The sequence below is a fragment of the Miniopterus schreibersii genome (genome assembly GCF_964146895.1).
Source record: "Miniopterus schreibersii genome assembly, chromosome: 5".
Taxonomy (NCBI): domain Eukaryota; kingdom Metazoa; phylum Chordata; class Mammalia; order Chiroptera; family Miniopteridae; genus Miniopterus; species Miniopterus schreibersii.
This window is the reverse complement of record NC_138106.1, coordinates 92,252,478-92,275,019: the sequence shown is the minus strand read 5'-3', so window position 1 is coordinate 92,275,019 and position 22,542 is coordinate 92,252,478.

Genomic DNA, 22,542 nt, shown 5'->3' with positions numbered 1-22,542 from the left:
TAGCCCTCAACATAACCCTAACCCTAGGTCCAATCCTAACCCTAACCGTCTCTAACCCTAGCCCTCAACATAACCCTAACCCTAGGTCCAATCCTAACCCTAACCGTCTCTGTAACACTAGCCCTCAACATAACCCTAACCCTAGGTCCAATCCTCACCCTAACCGTCTCTCTAACCCTAGCCCTCAATATAACCCTAACCCTAGGTCCAATGCTAACCCTAACAGTCTCTCTAAACCTAGCCCTCAACCTAACCCTAGCCCTAGGTCCAATCCTAAACCTAACCGCCTCTCTAACACTAGCCCTCCACATAACCTTAACCCTAGGTCCAATCCTAACCCTAACCGTCTCTCTAACCCTAGACCTGAGCATAACCCTAACCCTAGGTCCAATCCTAACCCAAACCGTCTCTCTAACCCTAGCCCTCAACATAACCCTAACCCTAGGTCCAATCCTAACCCTAACCGTCTCTCTAAGCCTAGCCCTCAACCTAACCCTGACCCTAGGTCCAATCCTAACCCTAACCGTCTCTCTAACCCTAGCGCTCAACATAACCCTAACCCTACGTCAAATCCTAACCCTAACCCTCTCTCTAACCCTAGCCCTCTACATAACCCTAACCCTAGGTCCAATCCTAACCTTAACCGTCTCTCTAACCCTAGCCCTCAACATAACCCTAACCCTAGGTCCAATCCTAACCCTAACCGTCTCTCTAAGCCTAGCCCTCAACCTAACACTAACCCTAGGTCCAATCCTAACCCTAACCGTCTCTCTAACCCTAGCCCTCAACATAACCCTAACCCTAGGTCCTATCCTAACCCTAACCGTCTCGGTAACACTAGCCCTCAACATAACCCTAACCCTAGGTCCAATCATCACCCTAACTGTCTCTCTAACCCTAGCCCTCAACATAACCCTAACCCTAGGTCCAATCCTAACCCTAACAGTCTCTCTAAACCTAGCCCTCAACCTAACCCTAGCCCTAGGTCCAATTCTAACCCTAACCGCCTCTCTAACCCTAGCCCTCCACATAACCCTAACCCTAGGTCCAATCCTAACACTAACCGTCTCTCTAACCCTAGCCCTCAGCATAACCCTAACCCTAGGTCCAATCCTAACCCTAACCGTCTCTCTGACCCTAGCCCTCAACATAACCCTAACCCTAGGTGCAAACCTAACCCTAACTGTCCCTCTAACCCTAGCCCTCAACATAACCCTAACCCTAGGTCCAATCCTAACCCTAACCGTCTCTCTAACACTAGACCTCAACATAACTCTAACCCTAGGTCCAATCTTTACCCCAACCGGCTCTCTAAACCTAGCCCTCAAGATAACCCTAACCCTAGGTCCAATCCTAACCCTAACCCTCTCTCTAAGCCTAGCCCTCAACATAACCCTAACCCTAGGTCCAAACCTAACCCTAACTGTCTCTCTAACCCTAGCCCTCAGCATAACTCTAACCCTAGGTCCAATCCTAACCCTATCCGTCTCTCTAACCCTAGCCCTCAACATAACCCTAACCCTAGGTCCAATCCTCACCCTAACCGTCTCTCTATCCCTAGCCCTCAACCTAACCCTAAGCCTAGGCCCAATCCTAACCCTAACCGTCTCTCTAACCCTAGCCCTCAACATAACTCTAACCCTAGGTACAATCCTAACCCTAACCGTCTCTCTAACCCTAGCCCTCAACATAACCCTAACCCTAGGTCCAATCCTCACCATAATCGTCTCTCTAACTCTAGCCCTCAACATAACCCTAACCCTAGGTCCAAACCTAACCCTAAGCTTCACTCTAACACTAGCCCTCAACCTAACGCTAGCCCTAGGTCCAATCCTAACCCTAACCGTCTCTCTAACCCTAGCCCTCAACATAACCCTAAACCTAGGACCAATCGTAACCCTAACCGTCTCTCTAACCCTAGCCCTCAACATAACCCTAACCCTAGGTCCAAACCTAACCCTAAGCGTCTCTCTAACACTAGCCCTCAACCTAACCCTAGCCCTAGGTCCAATCCTAACCCTAACTGACTCTCTAACCCTAGCCCTCCACATAACCCTAACCCTTGGTCCAATCCTAACCCTAACCGCCTAACTAACCCTAGCCCTCCACATAACCCTAACCCTAGGTCCAATCCTAACCCTAACCGTCTCTCTAACCCTAGCCCTCAGCATAACCCTAACCCTAGGTCCAATCTTAACCCTAACCATCTCTCTAAACCTAGCCCTCAACATAACCCTAACCCTATGTCCAATCCTAACCCTAACCGTCTCTCTAAACCTAGCCCTCAACATAACCCTAACCCTAGGTCCAATCCTAACCCTAACCGTCTCGGTAACACTAGCCCTCAACATAACCCTAACCCTAGGTCCAATCATCACCCTAACTGTCTCTCTAACCCTAGCCCTCAACATAATCCCAACCCTAGGTCCAATCCTAACCCTAACAGTCTCTCTAAACCTAGCCCTCAACCTAACCCTAGCCCTAGGTCCAATTCTAACCCTAACCGTCTCTCTAACACTAGACCTCAACATAACTCTAACCATAGGTCCAATCCTTATCCCAAACGTCTCTATAAACCTAGCCCTCAAGATAACCCTAACCCTAGGTCCAATCCTAACCCTAACCCTCTCTCTAAGCCTAGCCCTCAACATAACCCTAACCCTAGGTCCAAACCTAACCCTAACTGTCTCTCTAAACCTAGCCCTCCACATAACCCTGAACCTAGAACCAATTGTAACCCTAACCGTCTCTCTAACCCTAGCCCTCAGCATAACTCTAACCCTAGGTCCAATCCTAACCCTAACCGTCTTTCTAACCCTAGCCCTCAACATAACCCTAACCCTAGGTCCAATCCTAACCCTAACCGTCTCTCTAACCCTAGCCCTCAACTTAACCCTAGCCCTAGGTCTAATCCGAACCCTAACCGTCTCTCTAACCCTAGCCCTCAACATAACCCTAACCCTAGGTCCAATCCTAACCCTAACCGTCTCTCTAACCCTAGCCCTCAACATAACTCTAACCCTAGGTCCAATCCTAACCCTAACCGTCTCTCTAACCCTAGCCCTCAATATAACCCTAACCCTAGGTCCAATCCTCACCATAATCGTTTCTCTAACCCTAGCCCTCAACCTAACCCTAGCCCTAGGTCCAATCCTAACCCTAACTGCCTCTCTAACCCTAGCCCTCCACATTACCCTAACCCTTGGTCCAATCCTAACCCTAAACGTCTCTCTAACCCTAACCCTCAGCATAACCCTAACCCTAACACTAACCCTAGGTCCAATCCTAACCCTAACTGTCTCTCTAACCCTAGCCCTCAACATAACCGTAACCCTAGGTCCAATCATCACCCTGTCTCTCTAACCCTAGCCCTCAACATAACCCTAACCCTAGGTCCAATCCTAACCCTAACAGTCTCTGTAAACCTAGCCGTCAACCTAACTCTAGCCCAAGGTCCAATCCGAACCCTAACCGTCTCTCTAACCCTAGCCCTCAACAGAACCCTAACCCTACGTCCAATCCTAACCCTAACCGTCTCTCTAACCCTAGCCCTCAACATAACTCTAACCCTAGGTCCAATCCTAACCCTAACCGTCTCTCTAACCCTAGCCATCAACATAACCCTAACCCTAGGTCCAATCCTCACCCTAACCATCTCTCGAACCCTAGCCCTCAACATAACCCTAACCCTAGGTCCAAACCTAACGCTAAGCGTCTCTCTAACCCTAGCCCTCAACCTAACCCTAGCCCTAGGTCCAATCCTAACCCTACCTGCATCTCTAACCCTAGCCCTCCACATAACCCTAACCCTTGGTCCAATCCTAACCCTAACCGCCTCTCTAACCCTAGCCCTCCACATAACCCTAACCCTAGGTCCAATCCTAACCCTAACAGTCTCTCTAACCCTAGCCCTCAGCATAACCCTAACCCTAGGTCCAATCTTAACCCTAACCGTCTCTCTAAACCTAGCCCTCAAAATAACCCTATCCCTAGGTCCAATCCTAACCCTAACCGTCTCTCTAACCCTAGCCCTCAACATAACCCTAACCCAAGTCCAATCCTAACCCTAACCGTCTCGGTAACACTAGCCCTCAACATAACCCTAACCCTAGGTCCAATCATCACCCTAACTGTCTCTCTAACCCTAGCCCTCAACATAACCCTAACCCTAGGTCCAATCCTAACCCTAACAGTCTCTCTAAACCTAGCTCTCAACCTAACCCTAGCCCTAGGTCCAATTCTAACCCTAACCGCCTCTCTAACCCTAGCCCTCCACATAACCCTAACCCTAGGTCCAACCCTAACACTAACCGTCTCTCTAACCCTAGCCCTCAGCATGACCCTAACCCTAGGTCCAATCCTAACCCTAACCGTCTCTCTAACCCTAGCCCTCAACATAACCCTAACCCTAGGTCCAATCCTAACCCTAACCGTCTCTCTAAGACTAGACCTCAACATAACTCTAACCCTAGGTCCAATCCTTACCCCAACCGTCTCTCTAAACCTAGCCCTCAAGATAACCCTAACCCTAGGTCCAATCCTAACCCTAACCCTCTCTCTAAGCCTAGCCCTCAACATAACCCTAACCCTAGGTCCAAACCTAACCCTAACTGTCTCTCTAAACCTAGCCCTCAACATAACCCTAAACCTAGAACCAATCGTAACCCTAACCATCTCTCTAACCCTAGCCCTCAGCATAATTCTAACCCTAGGTCCAATCCTAACCCTAACCGTCTCTCTAACCCTAGCCCTCAACGTAACCCTAACCCTAGGTCCAATCCTCACCCTAACCGTCTCTCTATCCCTAGCCCTCAACCTAACCCTAGCCCTAGGTCCAATCCTAACCCTAACTGACTCTCTAACCCTAGCCCTCCACATAACCCTAACCCTTGGTCCAATCCTAACCCTAACCGCCTAACTAACCCTAGTCCTACACATAACCCTAACCCTAGGTCTAATCCTAACCCTAACCGTCTCTCTAACCCTCGCCCTCAACCTAACCCTAGCCCTAGGTCCAATCCGAACCGTAACCGTCTCTCTAACCCTAGCCCTCAACATAACCCTAACCCTAGGTTCAATCCTAACCCTAACCGTCTCTCTAACGCTAGCCCTCAACATAATCCTAACCCTAGGTCCAATCCTCACCATAATCGTCTCTCTAACCCTAGCCCTCAACATAACCCTAACCCTAGGTCCAAACCTAACCCTTAGCGTCTCTCTAACACTAGCCCTCAACCTAACCCTATCCCTAGGTCCAATCCTAACCCTAACTGTCTCTCTAACCCTAGCCCTCAACATAACCCTAAACCTAGGACCAATCGTAACCCTAACCGTCTCTCTAACCCTAGCCCTCAACATAACCCTATCCCTAGGTCCAAACCTAACCCTAAGCGTCTCTCTAACCCTAGCCCTCAACCTAACCCTAGCCCTAGGTCCAATCCTAACCCTAACTGCCTCTCTAACCCTAGCCCTCCACATAACCCTAACCCTTGGTCCAATCCTAACCCTAACCGTCTCTCTAACCCTAGCCCTCAGCATAACCCTAACCCTAACCCTAACCCTAGGTCCAATCCTAACCCTAACTGTCTCTCTAACCCTAGCCCTCAACATAAACCTAAAACTAGGACAAATCGTAACCCTAACCGTCTCTCTAACCCTAGCCCTCAACATAACACTAACCCTAGGTCCAATCCTAACCCTAACCGTATCTCTAACACTAGCCCTCAACATAACAATAACCCTAGGTCCAATCCTAACCCTTACCGTCTCTCTAACCCTAACCCTCAACATAACCCTAACCCTAGGTCCAATCCTAACCCTAACCCTCTCTCTAACCCTAGCCCTCAACCTAACCCTAACCTTAGGTCCAATCCTAACCGTAACCGTCTCTCTAATCCTAGCCCTCAACCTAACCTTAACCCTAGGTCCAATCCTAACCCTAACCGTCTCTCTAACCCTAGCCCTCAACATAACCCTCACCCTGGGTCCAATCCTAACCCTAACCGTCTCTCTAACCCTAGCCCTCAACATAACCCTAACCCTAGGTCCAATCCTAACCCTAAACGTCTCTCTAACCCTAGCACTCAGCATAACCTTAACCCTAGGTCCAATCGTAACCTTAAACGTCTCTCTAACCGTAGCCCTCAAAATAACCCTAACCCTAGGTCTAATCCTAACCCTAACCGTGTTTCTGACCCTAGCCCTCAACATAACCCTAAAGCTAGGTCCAATCCTAACCCTAACTGTCTGTCTGATCTAGTCCTCAACATAACCCTAACCCTAGTCGAATCCTAACCCTAACTGTCTCTCTCACCCTAGCCCTCAACATAACCCTAACCCTAGGTCGAATCATAACCCTAACTGTCTCTCTCACCCTAGCCCTCAACATAACCCTAAACCTAGGCCCAATCCTCACCCTAACCGTCTCTCTAACCTTAGCCCTCAACATAACCCTAACCCTAGGTCCAATCCTAACCCTAACTGTCTCTCTAACCCTAGCCCTCAACATAACTCTAACCCTAGGTCCAATCCTAACCCTAACCGTCTCTCTAACCCTAGCCCTCAATATAACCCTAACCCTAGGTCCAATCCTCACCATAATCGTTTCTCTAACCCTAGCCCTCAACCTAACCCTAGCCCTAGGTCCAATCCTAACCCTAACTGCCTCTCTAACCCTAGCCCTCCACATAACCCTAACCCTTGGTCCAATCCTAACCCTAAACGTCTCTCTAACCCTAACCCTCAGCATAACCCTAACCCTAACCCTAACCCTAGGTCCAATCCTAACCCTAACTGTCTCTCTAACCCTAGCCCTCAACATAACCCTAACCCTAGGTCCAATCATCACCCTAACTGTCTCTCTAACCCTAGCCCTCAACATAACCCTAACCCTAGGTCCAATCCTAACCCTAACAGTCTCTGTAAACCTAGCCGTCAACCTAACTCTAGCCCAAGGTCCAATCCGAACCCTAACCGTCTCTCTAACCCTAGCCCTCAACAGAACCCTAACCCTACGTCCAATCCTAACCCTAACCGTCTCTCTAACCCTAGCCCTCAACATAACTCTAACCCTAGGTCCAATCCTAACCCTAACCGTCTCTCTAACCTTAGGCATCAACATAACCCTAACCCTAGGTCCAATCCTCACCCTAACCATCTCTCGAACCCTAGCCCTCAACATAACCCTAACCCTAGGTCCAAACCTAACGCTAAGCGTCTCTCTAACCCTAGCCCTCAACCTAACCCTAGCCCTAGGTCCAATCCTAACCCTACCTGCCTCTCTAACCCTAGCCCTCCACATAACCCTAACCCTTGGTCCAATCCTAACCCTAACCGCCTCTCTAACCCTAGCCCTCCACATAACCATAACCCTAGGTCCAATCCTAACCCTAACAGTCTCTCTAACCCTAGCCCTCAGCATAACCCTAACCCTAGGTCCAATCTTAACCCTAACCGTCTCTCTAAACCTAGCCCTCAACATAACCCTATCCCTAGGTCCAATCCTAACCCTAACCGTCTCTCTAACCCTAGCCCTCAACATAACCCTAACCCTAGTCCAATCCTAACCCTAACCGTCTCGGTAACACTAGCCCTCAACATAACCCTAACCCTAGGTCCAATCATCACCCTAACTGTCTCTCTAACCCTAGCCCTCAACATAACCCTAACCCTAGGTCCAATCCTAACCCTAACAGTCTCTCTAAACCTAGCTCTCAACCTAACCCTAGCCCTAGGTCCAATTCTAACCCTAACCGCCTCTCTAACCCTAGCTCTCCACATAACCCTAACCCTAGGTCCAACCCTAACACTAACCGTCTCTCTAACCCTAGCCCTCAGCATAACCCTAACCCTAGGTCCAAACCTAACCCTAACCGTCTCTCTAACCCTAGCCCTCAACATAACCCTAACCCTAGGTCCAATCCTAACCCTACCGTCTCTCTAAGACTAGACCTCAACATAACTCTAACCCTAGGTCCAATCCTTACCCCAACCGTCTCTCTAAACCTAGCCCTCAAGATAACCCTAACCCTAGGTCCAATCCTAACCCTAACCCTCTCTCTAAGCCTAGCCCTCAACATAACCCTAACCCTAGGTCCAAACCTAACCCTAACTGTCTCTCTAAACCTAGCCCTCAACATAACCCTAAACCTAGAACCAATCGTAACCCTAACCATCTCTCTAACCCTAGCCCTCAGCATAACTCTAACCCTAGGTCCAATCCTAACCCTAACCGTCTCTCTAACCCTAGCCCTCAACGTAACCCTAACCCTAGGTCCAATCCTCACCCTAACCGTCTCTCTATCCCTAGCCCTCAACCTAACCCTAGCCCTAGGTCCAATCCTAACCCTAACTGACTCTCTAACCCTAGCCCTCCACATAACCCTAACCCTTGGTCCAATCCTAACCCTAACCGCCTAACTAACCCTAGTCCTACACATAACCCTAACCCTAGGTCCAATCCTAACCCTAACCGTCTCTCTAACCCTCGCCCTCAACCTAACCCTAGCCCTAGGTCCAATCCGAACCGTAACCGTCTCTCTAACCCTAGCCCTCAACATAACCCTAACCCTAGGTTCAATCCTAACCCTAACCGTCTCTCTAACGCTAGCCCTCAACATAACCCTAACCCTAGGTCCAATCCTCACCATAATCGTCTCTCTAACCCTAGCCCTCAACATAACCCTAACCCTAGGTCCAAACCTAACCCTTAGCGTCTCTCTAACACTAGCCCTCAACCTAACCCTAGCCCTAGGTCCAATCCTAACCCTAACTGTCTCTCTAACCCTAGCCCTCAACATAACCCTAAACCTAGGACCAATCGTAACCCTAACCGTCTCTCTAACCCTAGCCCTCAACATAACCCTATCCCTAGGTCCAATCCTAACCCTAACCGTCCTTCTAACACTAGCCCTCAACATAACAATAACCCTAGGTCCAATCCTAACCCTTACCGTCTCTCTAACCCTAACCCTCAACATAACCCTAACCCTAGGTCCAATCCTAACCCTAACCCTCTCTCTAACCCTAGCCCTCAACCTAACCCTAACCTTAGGTCCAATCCTAACCGTAACCGTCTCTCTAATCCTAGCCCTCAACCTAACCTTAACCCTAGGTCCAATCCTAACCCTAACCGTCTCTCTAACCCTAGCCCTCAACATAACCCTCACCCTGGGTCCAATCCTAACCCTAACCGTCTCTCTAACCCTAGCCCTCAACATAACCCTAACCCTAGGTCCAATCCTAACCCTAAACGTCTCTCTAACCCTAGCACTCAGCATAACCTTAACCCTAGGTCCAATCGTAACCTTAAACGTCTCTCTAACCGTAGCCCTCAAAATAACCCTAACCCTAGGTCTAATCCTAAACCTAACCGTGTTTCTGACCCTAGCCCTCAACATAACCCTAAAGCTAGGTCCAATCCTAACCCTAACTGTCTGTCTGATCTAGCCCTCAACATAACCCTAACCCTAGTCGAATCCTAACCCTAACTGTCTCTCTCACCCTAGCCCTCAACATAACCCTAACCCTAGGTCGAATCATAACCCTAACTGTCTCTCTCACCCTAGCCCTCAACATAACCCTAAACCTAGGCCCAATCCTCACCCTAACCGTCTCTCTAACCTTAGCCCTCAACATAACCCTAACCCTAGGTCCAATCCTAACCCTAACTGTCTCTCTGACCCTAGCCCTCAACATAACCCCAACCCTAGGTCTATTCCTAAACCTAACCGTCTCTCTGACCCTAGCCCTCAACATAACCCTAAACCTAGGTCCAATCCTAACCCTAACTGTCTCTCTGACCCTAGCCCTCAACATAACCCTAACCCTAGGTCCAATCCTCACCCTAACCGTCTCTCTAACGTTAGCCCTCAACATAACCCAAACCCTAGGTCCAATCCTAACCCTAACCGTCTCTCTAACCCTAGCCCTCAACATAACCCTAACCCTAGGTCCAATTCTAACCCTAACCGTCTCTGTAAACCTAGCCATCAACATAAGCCTAACCCTAGGTCCAATCCTAACCCTAACCGTCTCTCTAACCCTAGCCCTCAACATAATCCTAACCCTAGTTCCAATCTTAATTCTATCTGTCTCTCTAACCCTAGCCCTCAACATAACCCTAACCCTAGGTCCAATTCTAACCCTAACCGTCTCTCTAATCCTAGCCCTCAACCTAACCCTAACCCTAGGTCCAATCCTAACCCTAACCGTCGCTCTAACCCTAGCCCTCAACCTAACGTTAAACCTAGGTCCAATCGTAACCTTAACCGTCTATCTAACCCTAGCCCTCAAAATAACCCTAACCCTAGGTCTAATCCTAACCCTAACCGTCTCTCTGACCCTAGCCCTCAACATAACCATAAACCTAGGTCCAATCCTAACCCTAAATGTCTCTCTGACCCTAGCCCTCAACATAACCCTAACCCTAGGTCCAATCCTAACAATAACCGTCTCTCTAACCCAAGCCCTCAACATAACCCTAACCCTAGGTCCAAAACTAACCCTAAATGTCTCTCTAACCCTAGCCCTCAACATAACCCTAACCCTAGGTCGAATCATAACCCTAACTGTCTCTCTCACCCTAGCCCTCAACATAACCCTAAACCTAGGCCCAATCCTCACCCTTACCGTCTCTCTAACCTTAGCCCTCAACATAACCCTAACCATAGGTCCAATCCTAACCCTAACTGTCTCTCTGACCCTAGCCCTCAACATAACCCTAAACCTAGGTCCAATCCTAACCCTAACTGTCTCTCTGACCCTAGCCCTCAACATAACCCTAACCCTAGGTCGAATCCTAACCCTAACTGTCTCTCTCACCCTAGCCCTCAACATAACCCTAAACCTAGGTCCAATCCTAACCCTAACCGTCTCTCTATCCCTAGCCCTCAACATAACCCTACCCCTAGGTCTATTCCTAAACCTAACCGTCTCTCTGACCCTAGCCCTCAACATAACCCTAAACCTAGGTCCAATCCTAACCCTAACTGTCTCTCTGACCCTAGCCCTCAACATAACCCTAACCCTAGGTCCAATCCTCACCCTAACCGTCTCTCTAACCTTAGCCCTCAACATAACCCAAACCCTAGGTCCAATCCTAACCCTAACCGTCTCCCTAACCCTAGCCCTCAACATAACCCTAACCCTAGGTCCAATTCTAACCCTAACTGTCTGTGTAACCCTAGCCATCAACATAAGCCTAACCCTAGGTCCAATCCTAACCCTAACCGTCTCTCTAATCCTAGCCCTCAACCTAACCCTAACCCTAGGTCCAATCCTAACCCTAACCGTCGCTCTAACCCTAGCCCTCAACCTAACGTTAAACCTAGGTCCAATCGTAACCTTAACCGTCTCTCTAACCCTAGCCCTCAAAATAACGCTAACCCTAGGTCTAATCCTAACCCTAACCGTCTCTCTGACCCTAGCCCTCAACATAACCCTAACCCTAGGTCCAATTCTAACCCTAACCGTCTCTGTAACCCTAGCCATCAACATAAGCCTAACCCTAGGTCCAATCCTCACCCTAACCGTCTCTCTAACCCTAGCCCTCAACATAACCCTAACCCTAGGTGAAATCCTAACCCTAACCGTCTCTCTAACCCTAGCCCTCAACCTAACTCTAGCCCTAGGTCCAATCCTAACCCTAACCCTCTATCTAACCCTAGCCCTCAACATAACCCTAACCCTAGGTCCAATCATCACCCTAACTGTCTCTCTAACCCTAGGCCTCAACATAACCCTAACCCTAGGTCCAATCCTCACCCTAACCGTCTCTCGAACCCTAGCCCTCAACATAACCCTAACCCTAGGTCCAAACTTAACGCTAAGCGTCTCTCTAACCCTAGCCCTCAACCTAACCCTAACCCTAGGTCCAAACCTAACCCTAACTCCCCTCTAACCCTAGCCCTCCACATAACCCTAACCCTTGGTCCAATCCTAACCCTAACCGCCTCTCTAACCCTAGCCCTCCACATAACCCTAACCCTAGGTCCAATCCTAACCCTAACAGTCTCTCTAACTCTGGCCCTCAGCATAACCCTAACCCTAGGTCCAATCTTAACCCTAACCGTCTCTCTAAACCTAGCCCTCAACATAACCCTAACCCTAGGTCCAATCCTAACCCTAACCGTCTCTAACCCTAGCCGTCAACATAACCCTAACCCTAGGTCCAATCCTAACCCTAACCGTCTCGGTAACACTAGCCCTCAACATAACCCTAACCCTAGGTCCAATCATCACCCTAACTGTCTCTCTAACCCTAGCCCTCAACATAACCCTAACCCTAGGTCCAATCCTAACCCTAACAGTCCCTCTAAACCTAGCCCTCAACCTAACCCTAAACCTAGGTCCAATCCTAACCCTAACCGTCTCTCTAACCCTAGCCCTCAACATAACCCTAACCCTAGGTCCAAACCTAACCCTAAGCGTCTCTCTAACCCTAGCCCTCAACCTAACCCTAGCCCTAGGTCCAATCCTAACCCTAACCGCCTCTCTAACGCTAGCCCTCCACATAACCTTAACCCTAGGTCCAATCCTAACCCTAACCGTCTCTCTAACCCTAGACCTCAGCATAACCCTAACCCTAGGTCCAATCCTAACCCTAACCCTCTCTCTAACCCTAGCCCTCAACATAACCCTAACCCTAGGTCCAATCCTGACCCTAACCGTCTCTCTAAGCCTAGCCCTCAACCTAAGCCTAACCCTAGGTCCAATCCTAACCCTAACTGTCTCTCTAACCCTAGCCCTCAACATAACCCTAAACCTAGGACCAATCGTAACCCTAACCGTCTCTCTAACCCTAGCCCTCAACATAACCCTAACCCTAGGTCCAAACCTAACCCTAAGCGTCTCTCTAACCCTAGCCCTCAACCTAACCCTAGCCCTAGGTCCAATCCTAACCCTAACTGACTCTCTAACCCTAGCCCTCCACATAACCCTAACCCTTGGTCCAATCCTAACCCTAACCGCCTAACTAACCCTAGCCCTCCACATAACCCTAACCCTAGGTCCAATCCTAACCCTAACCGTCTCTCTAACCCTAGGCCTCAGCATAACCCTATCCCTAGGTCGAATCTTAACCCTAACCGTCTCTCTAAACCTAGCCCTCAACATAACCCTAACCCTAGGTCCAATCCTAAACCTAACCGTCTCTCTAACCCTAGCCCTCAACATAACCCTAACCCTAGGTCCAATCCTAACCCTAACCGTCTCGGTAACACTAGCCCTCAACATAACCCTAACCCTAGGTCCAATCATCACCCTAACTGTCTCTCTAACCCTAGCCCTCAACATAACCCTAACCCTAGGTCCAATCCTAACCCTAACAGTCTCTCTAAACCTAGCCCTCAACCTAACACTAGCCCTAGGTGCAATTCTAACCCTAACCGCCTCTCTAACCCTAGCCCTCCACATAACCCTAACCCTAGGTCCAATCCTAACACTAACCGTCTCTCTAATCCTAGCCCTCAGCATAACCCTAACCCTAGGTCCAATCCTAACCCTAACCGTCTCTCTAACCCTAGCCCTCAACATAACCCTAACCCTCGGTCCAAACCTAACCCTAACAGTCCCTCTAACCCTAGCCCTCAACATAAACCTAACCCTAGGTCCAATCCTAACCCTAACCCTCTCTCTAAGCCTAGCCCTCAACATATCCCTAACCCTAGGTCCAAACCTAACCCTAACTGTCTCTCTAAACCTAGCCCTCAACATAACCCTAAACCTAGAACCAATCGTAACCCTAACCATCTCTCTAACCCTAGCCCTCAGCATAACTCTAACCCTAGGTCCAATCCTAACCCTAACCGTCTCTCTAACCCTAGCCCTCAACATAACCCTAACCCTAGGTCCAATCCTAACCCTAACCCTCTCTCTAACCCTAGCCCTCAACCTAACCCTAGCCCTAGGTCCAATCCGAACGCTAACCGTCTCTCTAACCTTAGCCCTCAACATAACCCTAACCCTAGGTCCAATCGTAACCCTAACCGTCTCTCTAACCCTAGCCCTCAACATAACTCTAACCCTAGGTCCAATCCTAACCCTAACCGTCTCTCTAACCCTAGCCCTCAACATAACCCTAACCCTAGGTCCAATACTGACCATAATCGTCTCTCAAACCCTAGCCCTCAACATAACCCTAACCCTAGGTCCAAACCTAACCCTAAGCGTCTCTCTAACCCTAGCCCTAAACCTAACCCTAGCCGTAGGTCCAATCCTAACCCTAACTGACTCTCTAACCCTAGCCCTCCACATAACCCTAACCCTTGGTCCAATCCTAACCCTAACCGCCTAACTAACCCTAGCCCTCCACATAACCCTAACCCTAGGTCCATTCCTAAACCTAAACGTCTCTCTAACCCTAGCCCTCAGCATAACCCTAACCCTAGGTCCAATCTTAACCCTAACCGTCTCTCTAAACCTAGCCCTCAACATAACCCTAACCCTAGGTCCAATCCTAACCCTAACCGTCTCTCTAACCCTAGACCTCAGCATAACCCTAACCCTAGGTCCAATCCTAACCCTAACCCTCTCTCTAACCCTAGCCCTCAACATAACCCTAACCCTAGGTCCAATCCTGACCCTAACCGTCTCTCTAAGCCTAGCCCACAACCTAAGCCTAACCCTAGGTCCAATCCTAACCCTAACTGTCTCTCTAACCCTAGCCCTCAACATAACCCTAAACCTAGGACCAATCGTAACCCTAACCGTCTCTCTAACCCTAGCCCTCAACATAACCCTAACCCTAGGTCCAAACCTAACCCTAAGCGTCTCTCTAACCCTAGCCCTCAACCTAACCCTAGCCCTAGGTCCAATCCTAACCCTAACTGACTCTCTAACCCTAGCCCTCCACATAACCCTAACCCTTGGTCCAATCCTAACCCTAACCGCCTAACTAACCCTAGCCCTCCACATAACCCTAACCCTAGGTCCAATCCTAACCCTAACCGTCTCTCTAACCCTAGGCCTCAGCATAACCCTATCCCTAGGTCGAATCTTAACCCTAACCGTCTCTCTAAACCTAGCCCTCAACATAACCCTAACCCTAGGTCCAATCCTAAACCTAACCGTCTCTCTAACCCTAGCCCTCAACATAACCCTAACCCTAGGTCCAATCCTAACCCTAACCGTCTCGGTAACACTAGCCCTCAACATAACCCTAACCCTAGGTCCAATCATCACCCTAACTGTCTCTCTAACCCTAGCCCTCAACATAACCCTAACCCTAGGTCCAATCCTAACCCTAACAGTCTCTCTAAACCTAGCCCTCAACCTAACCCTAGCCCTAGGTGCAATTCTAACCCTAACCGCCTCTCTAACCCTAGCCCTCCACATAACCCTAAACCTAGGTCCAATCCTAACACTAACCGTCTCTCTAATCCTAGCCCTCAGCATAACCCTAACCCTAGGTCCAATCCTAACCCTAACCGTCTCTCTAACCCTAGCCCTCAACATAACCCTAACCCTCGGTCCAAACCTAACCCTAACAGTCCCTCTAACCCTAGCCCTCAACATAAACCTAACCCTAGGTCCAATCCTAACCCTAACCCTCTCTCTAAGCCTAGCCCTCAACATAACCCTAACCCTAGGTCCAAACCTAACCCTAACTGTCTCTCTAAACCTAGCCCTCAACATAACCCTAAACCTAGAACCAATCGTAACCCTAACCATCTCTCTAACCCTAGCCCTCAGCATAACTCTAACCCTAGGTCCAATCCTAACCCTAACCGTCTCTCTAACCCTAGCCCTCAACATAACCCTAACCCTAGGTCCAATCCTAACCCTAACCCTCTCTCTAACCCTAGCCCTCAACCTAACCCTAGCCCTAGGTCCAATCCGAACGCTAACCGTCTCTCTAACCCTAGCCCTCAACATAACCCTAACCCTAGGTCCAATCGTAACCCTAACCGTCTCTCTAACCCTAGCCCTCAACATAACTCTAACCCTAGGTCCAATCCTAACCCTAACCGTCTCTCTAACCCTAGCCCTCAACATAACCCTAACCTTAGGTCCAATACTGACCATAATCGTCTCTCAAACCCTAGCCCTCAACATAACCCTAACCCTAGGTCCAAACCTAACCCTAAGCGTCTCTCTAACCCTAGCCCTAAACCTAACCCTAGCCGTAGGTCCAATCCTAACCCTAACTGACTCTCTAACCCTAGCCCTCCACATAACCCTAACCCCTGGTCCAATCCTAACCCTAACCGCCTAACTAACCCTAGCCCTCCACATAACCCTAACCCTAGGTCCATTCCTAAACCTAAACGAATCTCTAACCCTAGCCCTCAGCATAACCCTAACCCTACGTCCAATCTTAACCCTAACCGTCTCTCTAAACCTAGCCCTCAACATAACCCTAACCCTAGGTCCAATCCTAACCCTAACCGTCTCTCTAACCCTAGCCCTAAACATAACCCTAACCCTAGGTCCAATCCTAACCCTAACCGTCTCGGTAACACTAGCCCTCAACATAACCCTAACCCTAGGTCCAATCATCACCCTAACTTTCTCTAACCCTAGCCCTCAACATAACCCTAACCCTAGGTCCAATCCTAACCCTAACAGTCTCTCTAAACCTAGCCCTCAACCTAACCCTAGCCCTAGGTCCAATTCTAACCCTAACCCCCTCTCTAACCCTAGCCCTCCACATAACCCTAACCCTAGGTCTAATCCTAACACTAACCGTCTCTCTAACCCTAGCCCTCAGCATAACCCTAACCCTAGGTCCAATCCTAACCCTAACCGTCTCTCTAACCCTAGCCCTCAACATAACCCTAACACTAGGTCCAAACCTAACCCTAACTGTCCCTCTAACCCTAGCCCTCAACATAACCCTAACCCTAGGTCCAATTCTAACCCTAACCGTCTCTCTAACACTAGACCTCAACATAACTCTAACCCTAGGTCCAATCCTTACCCCAACCGTCTCTCTAAACCTAGCCCTCAAGATAACCCTAACCCTAGGTCCAATCCTAACCCTAACCCTCTCTCTAAGCCTAGCCCTCAACATAACCCTAACCCTAGGTCCAAACCTAACCCTAACTGTCTCTCTAAACCTAGCCCTCAACATAACCCTAAACCTAGAACCAATCGTAACCCTAACCGTCTCTCTAACCCTAGCCCTCAGCATAACTCTAACCCTAGGTCCAATCCTAACCCTAACCGTCTCTCTAACCCTAGCCCTCAACATAACCCTAACCCTAGGTCCAATCCTCACCCTAACCGTCTCTCTATCCCTAGCCCTCAACATAACCCTAACCATAGGTCCAATCCTAACCCTAACCGTCTCTCTAACCCTAGCCCTCAACCTAACCCTAGCCCTAGGTCCAATCCGAACCCTAACCGTCTCTCTAACCCTAGCCCTCAGCATAACCCTAACCCTAACCCTAACCCTAGGTCCAATCCTAACCCTAACCGTCTCTCTAACCCTAGCCCTCAACCTAACCCTAGCCCTAGGTCCAATCCGAACCCTAACCGTCTCTCTAACCCTAGCCCTCAGCATAACCCTAACCCTAACCCTAACCCTAGGTCCAATCCTAACCCTAACCGTCTCTCTAACCCTAGCCCTCAACATAACCCTAACCCTAGGTCCAATCCTAACCCTAACTGTGTCTCCAACCCTAGCCCTCAACATAACCCTAACCCTAGGTCCAATCATCACCCTAACTGTCTCTCTAACCCTAGCCCTCAACATAACCCTAACCCTAGGTCCAATCCTCACCCTAACCGTCTCTCGAACCCTAGCGCTCAACATAACCCTAACCCTAGGTCCAAACCTAACGCTAAGCGTCTCTCTAACCTTAGCCCTCAACCTAACCCTAACCCTAGGTCCAATCCTAACCCTAACTCCCCTCTAACCCTAGCCCTCCACATAACCCTAACCCTTGGTCCAATCCTAACCCTAACCGCCTCTCTAACCCTAGCCCTCCACATAACCCTAACCCTAGGTCCAATCCTAACCCTAACAGTCTCTCTAACTCTGGCCCTCAGCATAACCCTAACCCTAGGTCCAATCTTAACCCTAACCGTCTCTCTAAACCTAGCCCTCAACATAACCCTAACCCTAGGTCCAAACCTAACCCTAACCGTCTCTAACCCTAGCCGTCAACATAACCCTAACCCTAGGTCCAATCCTAACCCTAACCGTCTCTGTAACACTAGCCCTCAAAATAACCCTAACCCTAGGTCCAATCCTCACCCTAACCGTCTCTCTAACCCTAGCCCTCAACGTAACCCTAACCCTAGGTCCAATCCTAACCCTAACATTCTCTCTAAACCTAGCCCTCAACCTAAACCTAGCCCTAGGTCGAATCCTAACCCTAACCGCCTCTCTAACCCTAGCCCTCCACATAACCTTAACCCTAGGTCCAATCCTAACCCTAACCGTCTCTCTAACCCTAGACCTCAGAATAACCCTAACCCTAGGTCCAATCCTAACGTAACCGTCTCTCTAACCCTAGCCCTGAACATAACCCTAACCCTAGGTCCAATCCTGACCCTAACCGTCTCTCTAAGCCTAGCCCTCAACCTAACCCTAACCCTAGGTCCAATCCTAACCCTAACTGTCTCTCTAACCCTAGCCCTCAACATAACCCTAAACCTAGGACCAATCGTAACCCAACCGTCTCTCTGACCCTAGCCCTCAACATAACCCTAACCCTAGGTCCAAACCTAACCCTAAGCGTCTCTCTAACACTAGCCCTCAACCTAACCCTAGCCCTAGGTCCAATCCTAAACCTAACCGTCTCTCTAACCCTAGCCCTCAACATAACAATAACCCTAGGTCCAATCCTAACCCTAACCGTCTCGGTAACACTAGCCCTCAACATAACCCTAACCCTAGGTCCAATCATCACCCTAACTGTCTCTCCAACCCTAGCCCTCAACATAACCCTAACCCTAGGTCCAATCCTAACCCTAACAGTCCCTCTAAACCTAGCCCTCAACCTAACCCTAGCCCTAGGTCCAATTCTAACCCTAACCGCCTCTCTAACCCTAGCCCTCCACATAACCCTAACCCTAGGTCCAATCCTAACACTAACCGTCTCTCTAACCCTAGCCCTCAGCATAACCCTAATCCTAGGTCCAATCCTAACCCTAACCGTCTCTCTAACCCTAGCCCTCAACATAACCCTAACCCTAGGTCCAAACCTAACCCTAACTGTCCCTCTAACCCTAGCCCTCAACATAACCCTAACCCTAGGTCCAATCCTAACCCTAACCCTCTCTCTAAGCCTAGCCGTTAACATAACCCTAACCCTAGGTCCAAACCTAACCCTAACTGTCTCTCTTAACCTAGCCCTCAACATAACCCTAAACCTAGAACCAATCGTAACCCTAACCATCTCTCTAACCCTAGCCCTCAGCATAACTCTAACCCTAGGTCCAATCCTAACCCTAACCGTCTCTCTAACCCTAGCCCTCAACATAACCTAACCCTAGGTCCAATCCTAACCCTAACCGTCTCTCTAAACCTAGCCCTCAACCTAACCCTAGCCCTAGGTCCAATCCGAACCCTAACCGTCTCTCTAACCCTAGCCCTCAACATAACCCTAACCCTAGGTCCAATCGTAACCCTAACCGTCTCTCTAACCCTAGCCCTCAACATAACTCTAACCCTAGGTCCAATCTAACCCTAACCGTCTCTCTAACCCTAGCCCTCAACATAACCCTAACCCTAGGTCCAATCCTCACCATAATCGTCTCTCTAACCCTAGCCCTCAACATAACCCTAACCCTAGGTCCAAACCTAACCCTAAGCGTCTCTCTAACACTAGCCCTCAACCTAACCCTAGCCCTAGGTCCAATCCTAAGCCTAACTGTCTCTCTAACCCTAGCCCTCAACATAACCCTAAACCTAGGACCAATCGTAACCCTAACCGTCTCTATAACCCTAGCCCTCAACATAACCCTAACCCTAGGTCCAAACCTAACCCTAAGCGTCTCTCTAACCCTAGCCCTCAACCTAACCCTAGCCCTAGGTCCAATCCTAACCCTAACTGACTCTCTAACCCTAGCCCTCCACATAACCCTAACCCTTGGTCCAATCCTAACCCTGACCGCCTAACTAACCCTAGCCCTCCACATAACCCTAACCCTAGGCCCATTCCTAACCCTAACCGTCTCTCTAACCCTAGCCCTCAGCATAACCCTAACCCTAGGTCCAATCTTAACCCTAACCGTCTCTCTAAACCTAGCCCTCAACATAACCCTAACCCTAGGTCCAATCCTAACCCTAACCGTCTCTCTAACCCTAGCCCTCAACATAACCCTAACCCTAGGTCCAATCCTAACCCTAACCGTCTCGGTAACACTAGCCCTCAACATAACCCTAACCCTAGGTCCAATCTTCACCCTAACTGTCTCTCTAACCCTAGCCCTGATCATAACCCTAACCCTAGGTCCAATCCTAACCCTAACAGTCTCTCTAAACCTAGCCCTCAACATAAACCTAAAACTAGGACAAATCGTAACCCTAACCGTCTCTCTAACCCTAGCCCTCAACATAACCCTAACCCTAGGTCCAATCCTAACCCTAAACGTCTGTCTAACCCTAGCCCTCAACATAACACTAACCCTAGGTCCAATCCTAACCCTAACCGTCTCTCTAACCCTCGCCCTCAACATAACCCTAATCCTATGTCCAATCCTAAACCCTAACCGTCTCTCTAACCCTAGCCCTCAACCTAACCCTAAGCCTAGGTCCAATCCTAACCCTAACCGTCTCTCTAACACTAGCCCTCAACATAACCCTAACCCTAGGTCCAATCCTAACCCTTACCGTCTCTCTAACCCTAACCCTCAACATAACCCTAACCCTAGGTCCAATCCTAACCCTAACCCTCTCTCTAACCCTAGCCCTCAACCTAACCCTAACCCTAGATCCAATCCTAACCCTAACCGTCTCTCTAACCCTAGCCCTCAACCTAACCTTAACCCTAGGTCCAATCCTAACCCTAACCGTCTCTCTAACCCTAGCCCTCAACATAACCCTAACGCTGGGTCCAATCCTAACCCTAACCGTCTCTCTAACCCTAGCCCTCAACATAACCCTAACCCTAGGTCCAATCCTAACCCTAACCGTCTCTCTAACCCTAGCACTCAGCATAACCCTAACCCTAGGTCCAATCTTAACCCTAACCGTCTCTCTAAACCTAGCCCTCAACATAACCCTAACCTTAGGTCCAATCCTAACCCTAACCGTCACTCTAACCCTAGCCCTCAACATAATCCTAACCCTAGGTCCAATCCTAACCCTAACCGTCTCGGTAACACTAGCCCTCAACATAACCCTAACCCTAGGTCCAATCATCACCCTAACTGTCTCTCTAACCCTAGCCCTCAACATAACCCTAACCTTAGGTCCAATCCTAACCCTAACAGTCTCTCTAAACCTGGCCCTCAACCTAACCCTAGCCCTAGGTCCAATTCTAACCCTAACCGCCTCTCTAACCCTAGCCCTCCACATAACCCTAACCCTAGGTCCAATCCTAACACTAACCGTCTCTCTAACCCTAGCCCTCAACATAACCCTAACCCTAGGTCCAAACCTAACCCTAACTATCCCTCCAACCCTAGCCCTCAACATAACCCTAACCCTAGGTACAATCCTAACCCTAACCGTCTCACTAACACTAGACCTCAACATAACTCTAACCCTAGGTCCAATCCTTACCCCAACCGTCTCTCTAAACCTAGCCCTCAAGATAACCCTAACCCTAGGTCCAATCCTCACCCTAACCGTCTCTCTAACCCTAGCCCTCAACATAACCCTAACCCTAGGTCCAATCCTAACCCTAACCCTCTCTCTAAGCCTAGCCCTCAACATAACCCTAACCCTAGGTCCAAACCTAACCCTAACTGTCTCTCTAAACCTAGCCCTCAACATAACCCTAAACCTAGAACCAATCGTAACCCTAACCGTCTCTCTAACCCTAGCCCTCAGCATAACTCTAACCCTAGGTCCAATCCTAACCCTAACCGTCTCTCTAACCCTAGCCCTCAACATAACCCTAACCCTAGGTCCAATCCTAACCCTAAACGTCTCTCTAACACTAGACCTCAACATAACTCTAACCCTAGGTCGAATCCTAACCCTAACCGTCTCTCTAACCCTAGCCCTCAACCTAACCTTAACCCTAGGTCCAATCGTAACCTTAACCGTCTCTCTAACCCTAGCCCTCAAAATAACCCTAACCCTAGGTCTAATTCTAACCCTAACCGTCTCTCTGACCCTAGCCCTCAACATGACCCTAAAGCTAGGTCCAATCCTAACCCTACCTGTCTCCCTGATATAGCCCTCAACATAACCCTAACCCTAGGTCGAATCCTAACCCTAACTGTCTCTCTCACCCTAGCCCTCAACATAACCATAAAGCTAGGTCCAATCCTAACCCTAACTGTCTCTCTGACCCTAGCCCTAAACATAACCCTAACCCTAGGTCCAATCCTAACACTAACCGTCTCTCTAATCCTAGCCCTCAACATAACCCTAACCCTAGGTCCAAACCTAACCCTAACTGTCCCTCTAAACCTAGCCCT